The sequence below is a fragment of the Lycium barbarum genome, chromosome 9 (genome assembly GCF_019175385.1).
Source record: "Lycium barbarum isolate Lr01 chromosome 9, ASM1917538v2, whole genome shotgun sequence".
NCBI classification, from domain to species: Eukaryota; Viridiplantae; Streptophyta; class Magnoliopsida; order Solanales; family Solanaceae; genus Lycium; species Lycium barbarum.
Window position 1 is genome coordinate 104,465,846 of NC_083345.1, and position 9,905 is coordinate 104,475,750.

Below are 9,905 nucleotides of genomic sequence, written 5' to 3' on the forward strand. Positions count from 1 at the left end.
CGAAAATATGGTCAACTAGGTCATGAATGATGAATAGTGACATTTTGAGGAATAATTTGGATTGAATCATAAATGTTGATGTGTTGTGATATAAATGTGTCATAAATGGTGCTAAGATCATGAACTAGACATTGTAGGCGAATAGACGAAGTGGGACTTTATGACCATGAGAATGGGTGAATAAGAGGCAAATTGAGGAACCTAGATAATATGGATAATGGATGATAAATTACTATTGTTATGACATTGTGAATGTATTGTTGACGTTTGGGAATTGAATTACGATATGGGCTAATGTTGTATAAACAAAGGAGACGCTGCCCGATTTTCTTTAGCTTTAGTCATGTATGCTAGTTGTCGATCCTAACGATAGTATACCCTTATTGAAGGTAGACACGTGAACATCGGAGGAGTACGTGCAAGTGTAGAATAATTCGACGAAAAGGTATGTGAGGCTAACCCTTCTTTCATAAGGCATGATTCTTTGGCAAACTCCTAATTCCTCTATATGAGTGTGTTGACTACAAATGATTGACATTCCGAGCTCATAAGCTCACTACCCTTGATATGTACTACGAATGCACTATGCATCTCATGTGACGAGTAAGACTATGATATAGAAGTAACGATAATGATAATGATGCTAAAGGTGCCTACGGGCTATTATAAGTATGTGTGCCTATGAAGGGCTATAATGAAACCCCGAGCCTATGGTGCAGGGTAGAATAAATATATGTATAAAGTATGTATACGACTACGAAACGCGCGCACACATATGCAGATGGTACGGATAACCCTGAAGCCTTGGTAGGGCCAGGTATGAGTAACCTTGAGCCTTGGTTGGCCAAGTATGTATGAAACACCGATCCTACGAGGACGGGTACGCTATGTAAATGATATGTATATGAAATGATTATGTATATACTATGAATATGAATGAGATAAGATTATGTATATAAATACGAATAAGGGCATGTATATGATTACGACCACAAATATGGTACGAGAACTATTATGGAATACGAATGATGATGTATGTATACGAGTACGTGTGTGAATGGAAAGTTCCTATGAAATGCAAGTAAGTGCAATGATGATAATATTATTGTCTCCTCTCCCATGCTACTTTCATATGTTGATTCGTTATGCTTATATATAGATGTTGATCATGCTTTACATACTCAGTACATTCTCCGTACTGACGTCCTTTTGTTTGTGGACGCTGCGTCATGTCCGCAGGTGCACAGGGAGACAGACTTGATCCATAGCTGCTCATCCTGAGATTTCATAGAGAGCTCCATTTCCTTCGGAGCCATATCTTTTGGGTACTGATTCTTTTGTGTATATAATTATGGGCATAGCGGGGTCCTGTCCCGCTCATGTGATGTGTCGTACTATTCTTAGAGGCTCGTAGCCATGTGTGTATGATTAGATGTCTGGCCTTATCGGCCTATGTTTTTGTATATCATTTTGTCGGCCATGTGGGCCCATGTACATTGATGTGGCATAAATGCCTTGATGATATGAAAGATGTTATTGTCCGAAAGGGACTAGTATGATGAAATAAAAAGAAAATGTATGTCTAATTATATGGCTCACCTAGATGTAAGCATAAAAGTAAGTTAAGAGGGTGCCCGGTTGGGCTAGCACCGGGTGCTCGTCGCGGCCCCCTAGTCGGGTCGTGACAGTAATTTTCTTAAAGAATATTACTCATACACCAGTACAAGCTCTTAGAACTGAAACTAGAATCCAACATAAGAAAATTCAGACAGCAGACCAAATAAACCTGTAGAAGAAAGAAGATAGTTGTTGTGAACTGTCAAAAAAATAATACATGTTGTAAAAAAAAGATAGAAACAAAGAATTTAATTATAGAAGAAGAAGAAATACTAGAAGATGAAGATCTAATAGAAAAAAAATTATACTTTAATAGATATAGAAACAGAATTATATAATTTTAAAATAGGAATAGAAAGAATAGGAATAATAAAAAATCAAAAGGATCTAGATAATATAATAAAAATACTAGATGAGATAGAAATTATAGGAGAAAAACCTTTAAAATACTGGGAAAATAATAAGACTGTATGTAGATTAGATATAATAAATCCTGAATATATAATTAAAACAGCTTCAATAGAAGCTACTAAACAAGACTTAGAAGACTTTAAAATCCAAATAAAAGAACTACTGAACCTAGGAGTAATAAGAAGATCCACCTCTAAACATAGATCTGCAGCCTCCATGGTAAGAAATCATAGTGAAATAATAAGAGGAAAAGCTAGAATGGTAATAAATTATAAAATACTTAATGATAATACTAGAACTAATGAGTATAAATTACCAGACAAAACATAATTAATAAATAGGATACAAGGTAAGAAAATATTTAGTAAATTAATCGTAAATCAGGATACTGGCAGGTAAGAATGCATGAAGAAAGTTTAGAATGGACTGCATTCACCTGTTCTGAGGACATTTCGAATGGTTAATAATGTCATTTAGATTGAAGACAGCTCCACCAATTTTTCAACGAAAAATGGATAGTATATTTGGAGAATACAAAAGGTTTGTATTAATATATGTAGATGACATATTAGTATTTAGTAAATATATTAAAGAACATCTAGGACATTTACGAACGGTATTTAGACTATTTGTAGAAAACGGAATAATAATTAGTAAGAAAAAGATGGAATTATGTACAAATTATGTAAATTTCTTAGGAATAGTATTAGGGGATGGTAAAATAAAATACAACCCCATATAGCTAAAAAAGATTTAGAAATGCCAGACAAGTTAGATAATGTTAAAGAATTACAAAAATTCCTAGGAATAGTAAATTATGCTAGAAATTTTATAAAAGACTTAAGAAAAATATCAGGACCATTGTATTCAAAAACAGGATCTAATGGTAAAAAAATAGCTTAATACTGAAGACATTATACTAGTACAAAAAATTAAAGAAAAAATAAAAAATATTCTTGACCTAAATATGCCACTAGAAACAAACTATTTAATCATAGAAACATATGGTAGTTTCAAAGGATGGAGAGCAGTATTAAAAACAAGACCAAATAAATATAGTAATAAAAGTGAAGAAAAAATATGTGCTTATCAAAGTGGTAAATACAAAGAAAAAGGTAACATGAGTAGTATAGAGGCCGAAATTCTAGCTGTAATATACAGATTAAATAGTTTTAGATTATATATCTTAAACAAATCAGAAATATTAGTTAGAACAGATTGTGAAGCCATAGTTAAATTCTATCAAAAAATAAATGATAAAAATAGTAATAGAAGAAGATGGCTAAACTTTATAGATACTATTTCAATTTATAACTTAAAATTTGAACATATAAAAGGAAAAGATAATAATCTAGCAGACCAATTAAGTAGATTAAAGATTACTATTAACTAATAACATGGTTTCTCATTTGACAGCATGAGACCAACAGGTTCACAGACAGCAGACAAGGGAAAAGACATACAAGCGTCAACCCCAGACACTTACCGACAGACAGTATTATGTACTCTTCATTTTAGACCCCAAGCTTTATTAGAAAATAATGCTTTAAGTAGAATACAATTCGAACAAAACATAATTTAATATTTTTTTCACCATCAAATATGACCTTTAGACCTCTGCCAGAATGTATAATAGATCGACAACAGACATGCTTGGTAGACAATTTATGGATATCACACAATAAGAGGGATAATAAACATTTTGTAGCAACTCTAAACGCACTTTGCCAATATTTCACAGATAAAAATCAAGACAAAAAATTTAAATATTATGTGGTAATTCATGGCAAGACTAATGGTATTTTTCAAACTTGGATAGAAGTTATAGACTGTATTAAAGATATACAAAAACCTCTTTTCAAAGGATTTAATGATTTTACTGAGGTATTAGACTATGCTAGAGGAATATTGGGTCCAAATTACTATATTTCTCCAGCACTCAGCTAAAACCCAGACAAAATTCCCCAGTATACCATTCAAAAAGACACAGACAAAGTAATTTTTTGTGATCACTGTTCTTCTATGATCGAAGCCTTTAAAAGACTAAACCAGAAAAATGAGACATTGATCCAAGAAAAAATGAAGTTATTGGAGCAAGTAAAGGTGTTAGAACACATACTACAAGCAGTCAAGTTCGAGTTAGCACAATCTCAGAGTTTTCCATCTCAGACTAAAATGGATGAGACGGGTGTGCATTCCTCAATGAATGCAGTTAGATCCACTGTATCGGATAAGGATACAGCTAGTCCGGTTCAAATGGTAATTGGTAAAGACTTATCAAATCCGTTGATGGCTGTCACTTTTGCCAAAAAGTGAAGATGAGGGATGTTTATCTCTCCAGACAAGGCGAAAACTACCAAAGACACTAACACAAGGAGCTACATCTACAAAGAAAAGTATACTTGCCAAGAAGAAAAAGAATGAGAAAATAGAGAATATAGCTAAACAGACACTAGAAAGATTTTTTCAGACAAAAGAAGAACAAGATAAACATATAGTCCAAAATCCTAGTCCAGAATTATCTCCAAGTCCAAGGATGTCGCCAGTCTATAGTTCAGATTTGAAGGAGACATGGTAAATTTTTAGAACAGTGCATTTCAAGACTCGTAAGATCCAAATGATGTAGATTCTAGAATGAGTTTTGATTTCGTTGCACTACATAATTTAGACACGTGAAGAAATTAGTAAAAGAGGTAATAATGATAGCCAAAGACAAAAGAAGAAAAGAAGAGATTCATTGAATTATGATAGCCAAAGACAAAAGAAGAAAAGAAGAGATTTATTGAATTATGATAGCCAAAGACAAAAGAAGAAAAGAAAAGATTCGTTGAAAAAGGAAGCAATGGCTAGAAAACAATATAGATAAAAGTAACCAAAGCAAGCTTTCATAAAGTAAGCTACAGCAAAGGACAGATTAGCAAGAGGACAATAATATAAAGTTTCTTCTGAAAGTTTCACGTGACGATAGGGCCCAAAGAGCACCCGACTGAACTCAGAAAGATTCTTTAATATTTTGAAGTCCGGAGTTGGAGTCCGCCAGGCGCCTATAAATAAGACCATTTGTGGAGAAAAAAAGGCATCATCAACTACTCTCACGAGCGTAAACCACAAACTCCATATTCCCCTTCTCTTTCAAATGCCTGAAATCTTTTCCCTCACCAAAACTCTTGTAATATAATCTTCTATTGCAAAATAGTATTAGTTTTCAATAATTCTCCTAGTGTGAAGTAGTTTTTGGGGTTCCCCGAAAGGAAACCTCCCTCCGTCGTTAAATCATGTAAGTTTTATTACTATGTTTTTCTGTACTACTCTCCCTATTATGTAATTTATGTCAATGTTTAAGTAAATCTATGTTTTTATGAGTATGTTACTTTTAGTACATGGTTATTCCCTTAACTTCTTAATAGATTCGATGGATTAACCTGTAAATTCCTAGGTGATAAAGAGGTCGTTTTATTTGTCCAAAAAATGATAAAGGACGATGTTGGCCATGGCCGGGGTGTGGTTAAAGAAGAAGGTTATTAAGAACAAAGGTTAAGAGAAAAAGATGAACAGTGTAATAAGATTCATGACTGGACAGAGTCCAGATTTATAAAACAAATATATATATATATATATATATATATATATATATATATATATATATATATATATATATATATATATATATATATATATATATATATATATATATATATTAAGGGGAGATAAATAGAAACTTAGTAATATAACCATATAATAAGAAGACATTAAGGAGTGAGGAAGTACCAAGTAGGATTGTTTAAAAAAATTGATACAAGTAAAAAACAACAACTACTATCACCTTTAAACTTTCTAAAATTTTTATACCAAATTCTAATATCCTTATTCCCCCCATATCTCTTTGCTATCAAAATTTTAATATCCTTATACCCCCCCCCCCCCCCATATCTCTTTGGTATCTATCTATCTATCTCTCTCTCTCTCTCTCTCTCTCTCTCTATATATATATATATATATATATATATATATATTGTGGTCATGCTTGCAAGCATTGATGTACTCAAAATTACTATAAAAAGAGCAGCTAGAGTTCTCCCAAGAAGGAAACCACCTAATGGAAGTTCAAAACTTACTCTTCTCAGAGACTAAAACGAGAGAGAATGTAGATATCAACTAATACCCGGACTAGCTCCGTAGGGGAACATCATTTTCAATGAACTATTTATCAGAACAGCTAATACTTGAAATTCAATTTCAAAAACTTCTTTTTATCATCATGCACTAACATAAAAGGTTATATACAACAGCTCAGACAATTTGGAACAAAAACTTGTCCAAGGGATTAATTAGTTCAACATCACCTACCTGATTTTAAATAGGCACCAAATGCAAGTTCTTAATGCTTGGCAGCAGCAATACAGGTCTTTTTATTAAGCTTCCATAACATCAAAATGGCCACAATATATCATAAACAAAACTCAAGAAAATCAATATAAACCATGCAACATTGATGATCAATAATTTGAGCATTAGATGTCGTTGGCAAGGAGAATGAAATGTGGGTTTAAAACAAGAGTCAGATTAAATGAGTCAATGGGTTTGGGATTTAAATTGGGTAGGTTTAATTTTTAAATTAAATAATATGTGACCAATCAAAACAAGCCACGTGGCATTTTAAAATTGGAAAAATGTCATCAAATTAGGGTGTTAGTTTGAGGGATATTATTGAGCCAAAAAATAGGTTGTGTTATTTTTGGACCAATAGGTGGATGGAGGGTATTTGTGAGTCATTTCCCATAGATTAAGGATATTTTTAGAGCTTTTCCAAAAAGTAATTTAGAGGTGATAAAGGATAATAAAGGCTGGAAGAATCTTGGGGGTCTTCTATAACGGCTACATCTTGAAATGCTTCTTAGCTGGCCACAAGTTTGTATTCAGTGACTGATACTCGGACAAGCTCCCTCAGAGCTAGACAAGTGCTACCGGTATGTCTTTGGTTCTGGAATTTCTTTACGGTGATCCTCTTCCTCCGTACACGCTAAGGGAAAGTATACAGTGTCATCATGATTGAGTCACCACTGGCTGGTCATCCTTGCCACGTGTCGCTTTCTAACTCACTCAACTCTTGAGACTTGTTTTTACCGTATATAATATGGAGTTGGAGTTAAAGATGCAGTTGTGTTTAATTATACTTTTTTGCAAAGAATATTTCAAAATAATGTTCGTGTTTGAATGTCACGCCCTAAAACCACCCTGGCGCAACAGGCATCCAATGTTATGAACAACACTGGAAGCACCTTATAAAATCAATAAACGTCTATTCTCTTTCAATAGTCTCTTAATATTTATTTAAAACAGACATTTATGGCTAACTGAAAGCATACTCATACTTATTAAAATCAACGGAAGTCTAATATGAATAATCAATTATAAGACGTGAAAAATGCCTCAATAAGTCATATGAGACTTTAACAATATACCCACAACACAACGTCTAACTCTAGAGCTTGTAAGAAATATAAACAGAGTCTAACACATCGGGACGCAGCCCGAAAACTAAGACAATAAAACTAGATAGATAGGGTGTCCCACGAATAAGGGTATGGGCTCACCAATAAGTCTGGAAACTAGCAAGTCTCCTGCTCCATATGTGTATCACGAACTTACTGTTCTCCTGCTCCATATGTGTATCACGAACTTACTCTTATTCGTTGCCTAACATACCATAAAAAACAACAATGGTATGCCTGAGTACTAGGTACTCAGTGAGCGTCTCCGGACAATAGTTAATTGCAAAATATATAAGTAATAAGTGTAATTGAAAACGGTATTGAGAAACAATTCAAAACAAATGATAACATCTCATGAATATCCAGTATAAGTCGGTGATGATGAATTAATTACTTTGAATCCTTAAATAATTCTCGTTACCTTAAGTTCTTTCAAAACAGTTCGAAGTCCAAAGATAGAGTAAGTCAGTAACCTTACTAAAATCACTAGTAAAAGCCAATAACAGAGGATTATATCAATTTCACCTTATTGTACCATTTATCATGTTAAGTCTTCTCACTCATGAACGCCAAATCATCAACAAGCCACTCACAGGCTACCAAAGTATAACACATGCCAATAGAGGCTCAAATCAATATAACGAAGGGACAACCATTTAAGTTTCCTAAACTGCATAGAAGCACCACTTCGAGCTATCAACCCACGATGGTTACCTTTCCTCCTGAATAGATACACAAAGACCACACGGGGGCTACAAACCCTCGATGGCCACTGTTCCTCCTGAATGGCTAGGCATGAACCACACCGGGGCTATCGACCCACGATGACCACTCTTCCTCTCGAATGGCTGGGCAAAACCCACTAGGATCCATAGTGACTACCCTTTCTCCCGAGTATCTAGGCCACACACAAACAATAAAGATCATGACATATTAGCCAGATCACAAGTCATGGCTAGGAAGCCGAATCTCAAATCATGGCATGGAAGCCAGACCACAAGTCATAGCATGATAGCAAAATTGTTCATTATGAATTATGTTCATCATCCCTTTAATAGGCTAGATCAAGTCATTAATCGGTTTAGAAACTATGTTCAATCATTAATAAACTTTTAACTCACCAAAACCCATTCATAGGGCAAAACACATTAAATACCCAAGCTTTAGAAACCAAGTTCAATCATCCCATAATAGAGGAAAATCGTATTTAAATATTATCACTTTAGAAATCAATTTGATCATCCCATAGTAGGGGCAAAACAGTTCAAAGATCATCTCTTTTAAAATCAATTTAAGTAATCCCTTATAAGGGAGTAAAGGATGCTCAAAGTTCAGAGCTTTATAATTCAATTTCAATCTTACCTTGATAGGGAAATCGTGGATACATATATATAATATAATACACATAAGGTTTAATGCGGGCTTTTCCCTCACACACACAAACCATGCAAAGAAACCATTTTTAAATGTTGAAAAGTATGTTTGAAAAGTGACATACCTCAATCCAGCTATTACGATACCGAAGGGGTTTTCCGAGGTTCAAAAATCACTCTAAAATGATTAATAACAATAAAGTTCAAAACTTTAACCAAATTCTAAGAGTTCCACCCTTTTCGAAAGACTACGACTTTTTATGCCAAAAGCTTGTTCTTGAATCCCCCATGAATCACCCATGGATACTTATTGTTTCTAATACCCTGCACTAGTCTAACCCTCTAAACAACATCAGTAAGGATCAAAGATCATACCTTTAAGAAGTTTCCCAAAGTCTCCTTCAATTTCTCTTTCTTCGATTTTCAAGAATCTATGGTTTTGAATGATGGACTAGTGTTAATTTGATGTTAGATTGATGTAGTAATGATGGGAATTGATCAAGAACTTACCTTAGATGTTTTGGGGAAGCCTCATGGTTGTTTATCTCAAAAATTCATCCAAAATGTAGTGGGGAAGGGTTTTGACGAAGTTAGGCTTTTATAAAATTCGAAAAAAATCGTATCAGGCACAAAATGGCCTGGCGCGGTGCGGCATGTGGGGCATCCTGGCCTGCTCCGCGCTAGGCATATTTTACTGAGCCTACTGATTTTTCCATTTCCCTGGAAATTTGGCTTGGCACGAGGTCGCGTCGCACTAGGTCAATTTTTCACTAAGTCGGCACTGTTCAGTAAATTAGGCATAACTCTAAGCACAAATCTCTGTTTGAGCTCGGTCATATATGGTTGGAAAGGTATTTTAAAGATCTACAAATTTCATGTTTTAAGTGTTCTCAAATTCCCAACTAATTTTCATGTAAACAGGTTGGATGTTAGACCTACTGTAAACTTAATCGATTCTATCGAATCTTATGCACCTCACTCTTTGTCTTGACATTAAAACAACTACTTCCAC